Genomic DNA, 9,476 nt, shown 5'->3' with positions numbered 1-9,476 from the left:
TGCAGGCCACAAACGCAGCGGCTTGAACCACAGTTAATCTGAGTCTGGCAGGACACCTTGTGATCCTCCATGAGCAGGTGATGGCAGGCCTGGAGGAGCTGCTCTACAACCATCCTCTGCTCACACACACCTTGCCTTCCTTAGGAGACAGTTTCCCATCGTCTCCCAGGTTGGGATGGGTGATGAGGTTTTATGCTTTATCTTCTCCCATCTGCCCCCAAACACAGCTGCAGACGAAACTGCTTAAGCTGTGGTCTAGAGCATAGCCCCCCTCTTCTCCCCAGTGTTGTCCTTTTTGATATGCAGAACAAGGACCATGGGGACCTTTGGCTACTCTTCCTTTTGCTGCCAATGTAAATAATAGACTGTCTGAGTCTAAAAATGGCACACTGTATCTTCATGAGTCAAGTCAGTCAGGCCCTGGCTGGTCTGGCCCTGTGATGTGTGGTTGATGCCAAGGGTGAGGCAAGTTGATGTGGAGCAAGATTGGGAGTGGTTAGAGTTTCTGTTTCACACATCCTTGGTTTGAGGTTCTTGTTAGATATTTAGTGGGCAGTTGGACATCCAAGTTTGGAGCTCAGGAGTGAGGTCTGGGATGCAGGTGTAAACCTGCAAATCATTAGCACATGGTTGCTATTCATAGCCTTGAGGCCGCCTGAAGACGGAGGGTAGATAAAAAAAGGAGATGCAAGGACTGAGCTCCAGAGCCTCCCTGAGAAGGTGAGGAAAAAAGGAGACTCAGTGAAAGAAACCGAGTGAGCAGAAGGGAACAGGATAGTGGAGGAGAACCAGGTGAGCGCGAGGTCCTGGAGGCCATATGTTCAAGTTAGATCCAGGAAGCAATGGTTACATGTTAAAAGCTGCTGCTGAATCTCTCAAGATGAAGTCTAAGAATGGACTTGATTTTTTGGCAGGATCCTGTTGATTTGTAATCCTCCTCCCCCCCTCCCCCCCACCTAAGTGAGTTAACCACATATCTTAGAGGACCTTGATGAAAACAGTCTTGGTGAAGTGGGGACTAGGTGGGGCAAAGCTTGGTTGTAATGAGTTTAAGGGAGAGTGGGAGGAGGAGAACAGAACACAGCAAACATGGACAGCTGTTTTGGAGAAGTGCTTCAAAGGGGAAGCAAAAAATGGGGCAGACTCAGCCACAGTGGTGCATTCACCACGTGGGAGGCTAGTAGCCGCATGGGTTCAGTTCCTGAGCCAGCTTGACCGCACTGGCCATGGTTGCCTGTACTTGTAATCTTAGCTAATTGGGAGGTGTGTGTGTGTGTGGGGGGGGCGGGCGGGCAGGAGGATTGCAAGTCAGTAGGATCCTCCCAAATATCTCTCTCTTGGAGCAGACAGGTGGTGTGGTGGTTAGGGGCGCTGGACTCCCACATAGCCGACTACGGTTCACTTCCTGGAAATGGCTTGCTTTCTCCCTTTCCCTCTCTCTCTCTCTCTCTCTCTCTCTCTTGCTTTGTCTCTCTCTGGTCAAATTTTTAAAAATTAAAAATAAAGTTAAATAAAATAGTTCTTTGGGGCGCACTGCTTTCTCTCCCCCTTCCTCTTTCTCTCTCACAAAGAGAAAAGAGTCAGGGTAGTGGTTGATGAGGGAAGTGGGATTAAGAGAGATTTATTTGCTTTTTCATTAAGAGAAATATGTTATTTCTGATGCCATTACCAGTCCTCCCTCTCCATATACATATGCTTTTATTCTTTCTCTCTATATTTCTTTCTTCTTATTCCAGAACCAACACCATATTTCAGGATAGCTTTAGGGTTTTATTTTGACAGGCCATGCCTGGCTGTGGAATAACATAATTTAATAAAGTATGTTTTCTAGGCTATTCCAGTGTGTTTTGTCTTCTGGTGAATTTTAGAATCAGTTTGTCAAATATCATAAAAATTCTGTTGTATGGGGGGCCAGCAGGTGGTATGGTGGTTAGGGGCGCCGACTCCCACATGGTCGACTGTGGTTTGAATCCTGGACCTGGCAGCTTGCTTTCTCACTCCTCAACTGCTCTCTCTCACTCTGTCCCTCTCTAGTCAAATTAAAATAAATAAATAAATATAAAGTTAAATAAAATAATTCTTTTTTCCCCCTTTTTTTGGGGGGGAGAGGTTTTTGCTATAGGGTGTGTGCACTCGCCAGAAAGAGAGAGAGAGATAGAGAGACAGAAAGAGAGGAATCACCCCCCAGAGGGGCTGGCCATGCTGCAGTCCCTTCTCCTCCATTCTCCTCTTGGGATCTTGGGCACGCACGCACACGTGCCTGGCGTGAGTTTAAACCACCGAGTCCAGGACTCAAACCACGGTTGACTACATGGGAGGCCAGCAGCAGCCATTATGCTAAATCTGGTCCCAAGTTAAATAAAATAATTCTTTAAAAAATTCTGTTGGGTGGGATTACATAAAATTACTAATGAACCTAATGAAGAACAGACTTTTCTTTTTAAAAAATTATTTATTTCTTTTAAAAATTCCATTATTTTTCAATTTCACCAGAGAGAAACAGAAAGAGAGAGAGAAAGGGAAAGCAAGCAAGCAAGCCACCAGGTCCGGGACTTGAACCACAGCCAACCATGTGGGAATCCAGTGCCTTTAACCACCATGTCACCTGCTGGCTCTACATTTTTACACTGTTAAATCTTATTATTCATTAATATGACATATACCATCTCTCTATTCTTTTTCTCCTTCAGGGAAGCCTGACAAAGTAGAGTTCTTTCATATTTCTTGTTAGATTTGTGCTTAGGTCTTTTATAGCTTTTTTTTTAAATGTGTGTGTGTGCTATGAATATTATTTTCCTATTATATTTTATAAGTAATCTCTGCTAAATAAGAAATAGGTTAGGTTTATCCATATTAATCTTACTAAACAACATTAGCTTTAACAAATTATCTGTTGTTGCAAATGATTTTACACTCCTTTTCCCCAGTGAACCTGCTTCAAGTTAGGAAACAGAATTATGCTTGAATGTTCGACAGCCCATAGAACTGCATTTTACCCGTGTCTAAAGGTCATCACTGCGCTTGCTCAGATTGTAGCTGCTCCCTACAACTGCTGCTCATCATGTTCACTCTTGGGAAAACGGTAAAAGGGTCACTTCTTCCTTTTGAAGCACTGTTCCAGCTTGGTCCTCAGAGACGGGCTGGGAATATTTGCTCAGATTTGCTCCAACTCAAAGAGAAATTAATTGCACCAGCAGTGGTATATAATATTGAAACTTTGCTTTACATTGACTTTGATAGAGCATAAATGGACAGTAAAAAAAAGTTTGACAAATACAGAAATCTAAAATTTCTTTTTTAATGCTTATTTAAATGAACACAATGGAATTGGAAAATTATTGATTCATATGACCAAAAAGGAAATTGAATTCCCTACTTCATATCACACATACAAAGATTGACTCTATGTAAAGTAAGAACTTAAATAATGGAAGTAAAACAAGAATTGGAAATATTGGTGAGAAAAATTTTTTAAACCTTGGAGACTTCGTAACGAGCAACAGAAAAGGCTAGTAATAAATTTGGGTATGCTAAACATAAGAACTTCTGCCCTAGAGAAATGACAGCTATAATTTTTTTTTTGAGAGTTTTTTGCTATAGGGCGCATGCACTCGCCAGACAGACAAGAGAGAGACAGAGAGACAGAAAGCGAGAAATCACCCCCCAGGGGGGATGGCCACGCTGCAATCCCTTCTCCTTCATTCTCCTCTCAGGATCTTGGGCATGCGCGTACACACGCCTGACATGAGTTTAAGCCACCGGGTCCGGGACTCGAACCGTGGTTGACTACATGGGAGTCCAGCGACATAGTCATTACGCTAACTGCTGGTTCCCCTGTCTGTCTTATTTCTTAAACTCACGCTGGGCGCATGTGTGTGCATGCCCAAGATCCTGAGAGGAGAATGGAGGAGAAGGGATTGTGGCGTGGACAGATCCAATGGGGGGTGATTTCTTGCTTTCTGTCTCTCTGTCTCTCTATGTCTCTCTGGCAAGAGCATGTGCCCTGTAGCAAAAACCTCTAAAAAAAAAATGTTTGCTAGAAATTACTACTGAAACCATCAGATCCGGGGCTATGCTTTGCTGGGAGTTTTTCTTTTTTGATAACTGATTCAATCTCATTATTAGTTATAAATTATTAAGATTTTTTTATTGCCTCATGGTTTAGTCTTGGTAGGTTTTGTGTTTCTAGGAATTTGTCCATTTTATCTAGGTTGTCCAATTTGCTAACGTACAATTTCTCATAGAACTCTCTCATAATTCATTTTATTTCTGTAGATCAGTGGCAATGTCACCACTTTCATTTCTGATTTTAGTAATTTGCGTACTTTTTTCTTAGTTCATCTAGCTAAAAGTTTGTCTGTTTTGTTGGTGTTCAAATGAAACAACCATTGGCTTTCTTGATTTTCTCTATTATTTTTCTATTTCTCGTTTATCTCTGCTTTAATCTTGTCATTTCCTTCTACTGTCTGCAGATTTAGTTTTTACTTGTTTTTCTACTTCCGTAAGTTGTAAAGTCAGGTTATTGATTCAAGATCTTTCTTGTGTTCTGATGTGTTTATAGTTATACCCTTCCCCTTTACCAATGCTTTTGTTACATCTCATAAGTTTTGGTTTATTGTGTTTCATTTTTATTCCCCTCTAGCTCTAAATATTTTCTAATTTTACTTTTTTTTCTTTGGTGCATTGGTTGTTTGAGTGTGTTGTTTATCACAAATTTGTTAATTTTCCTGCATTACTTCTGTCATTGACTTCTTACTTCATACCTTTGTGATTAGAGAAGACACTTTGTATTATAGCTATCATCTAAAACCTGTTGAGGCTTTTGAACATAACGTTTTTGAGAATCATTTTTGAAAAAAAGTGACTTCCTTGACAATTCTTGTCTTTCATCTCCCATATCCAGTGAATGACCTAATGTTGTCATGGCTGTATCTAAAAGCATGTTCATACCTGAAAAGTGAGTAGTGTGAAAAGTTGTTTGAATATGAACACAACTCTTTTGATCCAGTAATAATCCTTGTAACCTACTAAACATTTTATCTTAAAAAAATGGAGACTTACTCTCTTACCGTGGGGTCTATCCTGGAAAGCATCCCATGTGCATTTGAGAAGAACGTGTGCTCTCTTGCTGAGTTGAGAGTTCCATGTATGTCTGTTAGAGGTTGCTAGTTTATGGTGGTGTTCAAGTCCTCTATCTCCTTACTTAATTTCTCGTTTGGTCTATATATTGTTGAGAATGGGATAGCCAAGCCTCCAACTATTATTGTAGAACTATTTCTCCTTTCATTTCTGTCCATTTTTTACTGAATACATTTCAATAGTCTGTTATTCAGTGTGAAAATGGTTATAATTATTAGATCTTTGTGTTGAATTTAACCTTTTATTAATATATAATGTCCTTATTTATCTCTTGTAAGCTTTTTAGATTTCATGTCTATTTTGTATGGTATTAGTATTAGTATAGCTGCCCTTGTGTTCTGGTTACTATTCACATAGAATATCCTTTTCTGTCCTTTCACTTTCAACCTATTTATGTCTTTGGATCTAAAGCAAGTCTCTTGTAGAAAGCATACAGAGGCTCATGTTTTTAAAACTTCATTCTGCCAATCTCTATCTTTTTTTCTTTTTTTTGAGAGGTTTTTGCCATGGGGCGTGTGTGCTCGCCAGACAGACAGAGACAGAGAGATAGAAAGCAAGAAATCACCTCCCAGGGGGGATAGTCACGCCGCAATCCCTTCTCCTCCATTCTCTTCTTGGGATCTTGGGCACGCATGCACATGCGCCCGGCGTGAATTTAAGCCACCGGGTCCAGGACTTGAACCGCGGTCGACTACGTGGGAGTCCAGCGGCACAGCCATTATGCTAACTGCTGGTCTCCCAATCTCTATCTTTTGATTGGAGAATTTACTTCTCTAATTACTTCTCTAATTTTGCTATTGATTTTTCATATACTTTATGGCTTTTGTCCCTCATTTCCTATGTTAATGTCATCTTCTGTGTTTGGCTGATTTTTTTTGTAGTGAAATGTTTAAATTCTTTTCTTTATTTTATTTTCTTTCTTTATTATTTATTTATTTTTGGTGTATTTTTTTAAACTATTTTCCTTGTGGTTATCATGGGGATTACATTTTTTTTTTGGGGGGGGGGAGAGATTTTCACTGTAGGGCGCGTGCGCTCGCCAGACAGAGAGAGAGAGACATAGAGACAGAAAGCGAGAAATCACCCCCCAGGGGGGATGGTCACGCCGCAATACCTTCTCCTCCATTCTCCTCTCGGAATCTTGGGCACGCACGCACACGCGCCCGGCGTGAGTTTTAAGCCACCGGGTCCGGGATGTGAACCACGGTCGACTACGTGGGAGTCCAGCGACATAGCCATTACGCTAACTGCTGGTTCCCGGGATTACATTTTTAATCTTAAAAGTAGAGTATGCTAATTAAAATTTGTGTAAGCTTAACTTCAGTAACACACACGGTGCTCCTTTAATAGCTCAGTCCTCCCTCCTTCAGTTGTTAATGTCACAGAATTGTATCTCTGTACATTCTATGTCCACTAACATAGAGTAATAGTTTAAAAAACTATTAGTCTCTTAAATGGTATGGAAAACAAAAAGTGGAATTCAATAATACCATGGTTATAATAATACCAGATTTTTAAAAAAGACTTGTTTATTTTATTTTATTCATTATTATTACTTTTTAATTTGACCAGAGAGAGACAGAGAAAGGAAGAGAGGGAAAGTCAGAAAGCAAGCCACCAGGGTTGGGACTCAAACCATGGTTAACCACGTGAGAGTTCAGCACCTTAACTACCATGCCACCTGCCAGCCCCAATAATACTAGATTTTATGATTTCCCTTGTATTTATTTTTAAGATTTTTTTTTTTTTATGTGCCGTTGGATGACTCCAGCCCTGGGTCATGATCTCACTGCAATCATGTGAGACACCCACCGAGAACGGCTGAGGCCAGGCAATTTTCAGAACCATGAGAGATAATAAGAACTTGCTGTTTTAAGCTGTAGCCGTGCACTGTGTAATGACATTTCGGTCAATAATGGGCTGAAATGGGATGGTGGCCCAATAAGATTATAATGGAGCTGATAAATTCCTATTGCCTCGTGTTGTCACGTCTTAGTGCAACACACTACTCAAGTGTTTATAGTGATGCTGCTGTAAACAAACCTACTATGCTCCCAGTTGGATAAAAGTATAGCACCTACAGTCATGGATAGTACACGGTACTTGATAATGGTAATAAAATGATGGTTACTGGTTTATGTATTTACTATGCTATTTATTATTATTTTAGAGCTATTGTTATTTTACTCTTCCTACTTATAGGAAAAGTTTACCGGGCCTGTCCCACAGCCTGGTGGTTGAGGAAAGCTGGATCCCACCTGACTGACAGAAGTCTGAATCTTGGCCCTGGTGGCTTGAAAAAACATCTGCAGGGTTGAGTGCTTGTGCGTGTGGGCCCAGGATGGAGAAATGGAAGAGAATGGATTGTGGCATGACATTACCCAGCGGGGGTACTTTCTCCTTCTCCCTTTCTCTTTCTCTGTCTCTCTGGCAAGTGCATATGCTGTCTGTCTTATTTCTTAAATAAAGAAAGAAGAAAAGTTTACCATGAAACACTGTGTCATGTTCAGGCAATGGCCTTAGGCATTTCGTATTTCTGAGTCATCATGTTCTCTTGTGCTTGATTTAACCTCATGTTGCTTTGTTCATCATGGCCTTTCCAGAGAGACAAGATGTGGCAATGGGGGACAGTGCTACTGATGATCTTGACCCTGTGTAGACCTAGACTTATATATGTGTTTATGTCTTAGGATTTTTTTTTCCTTAAAAACTTTATTTTCATTTGGTCCAAGGCATAGGAGAGGGCTCCAGGACAGTTAAAAAGCTGCCCAGTGGCCAGAGGGAGAGGCTTAGAAGCTAATAGCAGGAGATGCAGGGGCTCCAGGCCATTGGACTCTGGAGGCCCCTCCTCATGTTTCAGGGCGAACCTTGCCCAGCCCAGCCTGGGGGCCCCCTAGCCTACCTGTTAGTCAGGTGGTCGCCCAGCTTCTGAGTGAGCTGCACCTCCTCATCTAGGAAGTGAGTCTCCAGTCACAGAGATGGGGATCAGTGTGGGCAGAACCCAGAGCATGAAGAGCCAAAGGAGCCTGGTTCAAACTCTTCTCCAAGGCCAAGATGGCTTCCATGGCATCCAGGGTTTTACCCCACTCGTCCTGAGATGGCTTCTGCACGTCATGGAAAATAGTGCAGCCGCTGAGCTGGTTTTACATCTTTAAGGTACACTCCACGCCCTTGCACTTCTCCTCCTCCAACTCGTGGAAGAAGTGGCCCACGCCCTCCAGAGCCACATTGTCATGGTCCAGATAGAAGCCCAGCGAGACGTGGGGGAAGAGGCGCACAGATGCAGGTTGACCGTGCTGTTCACGGGATCTCCATCTCGGTAAAATAATTTTAACGAATCTGGGCGCTCAGGGTTGGTCCATAATTAGGAGCTAACCACAAAATGGTGTTGGCTGGTCCCAGAGGCAGGAGATGGCCCAGAAGATGGTCTCAGAGATGGCGACTGGAGAAGAGATTAGAATGTGGTCGAGAGTTCCTGGGTCTGTTCCACCCAAACACTATTGAAGCAAGAGACAGATTCACAGGCCCTCCAAGCCCACAGCCTCTGTCTTAGTTTTAATAAAAAAGTTTAAATATATATTTTAAAAGCCTACAAAATAAGGATATAAAGGAAATATTTTTGTACAGATGTACAAAATGTTTGTTTTCAAGTTGTTATGAGAGTCAGAAAGTTTAACAATTTCAAGGTTTATATAGTGAAAATTTACAGCAAGCTAAGATTAATTTATTATTGAAGAAAAACAACCCTTTTCTATAAATTTAGTGTCGCTTAAGTGGACAGTGTTTATAAAACTACAGTAGCATAAGATAATGTCCGAGGCCTTCACACTCACTCCCTACATATTCACTGACTCACTCAGAGCAACTTCCTGTGCTGAAAGCTTCATTTATGTTAAGTGCCCTATACAGATGTATCTTTTAAAAAAATTTTTTTTAGATTGTATTTTTACTGTACCTCTTCTACTGGATATGTTAAGGCACACAAATACCATGGTGTTACAGCTGCCCGCAGTGTTCAGTGCAGTACATGCTGTACAGGTTTGTAGATGGCCTGTACCACTTGGCCTGGGTGTGTGTAGTAAACTATATTGTCTAGGTTTGACTAAATATTTCCGGGATGTTCACATGCTGAATCTCCTGATGACACAGTTCTCAGAATGCCTTCTAGTTATTAAGCAATGAATGACTGTATTAAATTTTGGAGTGGTTTGTTATGCAACAGTAGATAACTACAACATACTCACAATCCTGCCATCTTGGAAATAACTATTATTAACATTTTGGTTTTCCTGTACATATGTGTTCTTTTTTAATTTTTTTTGGAGAGGTGTTTGCTA

Source organism: Tupaia chinensis, unplaced genomic scaffold, assembly GCF_000334495.1.
Source record: "Tupaia chinensis unplaced genomic scaffold, TupChi_1.0 Scaffold000231_1, whole genome shotgun sequence".
In the NCBI taxonomy this organism is placed as follows: domain Eukaryota; kingdom Metazoa; phylum Chordata; class Mammalia; order Scandentia; family Tupaiidae; genus Tupaia; species Tupaia belangeri.
This window is presented reverse-complemented; position numbering follows the sequence as displayed.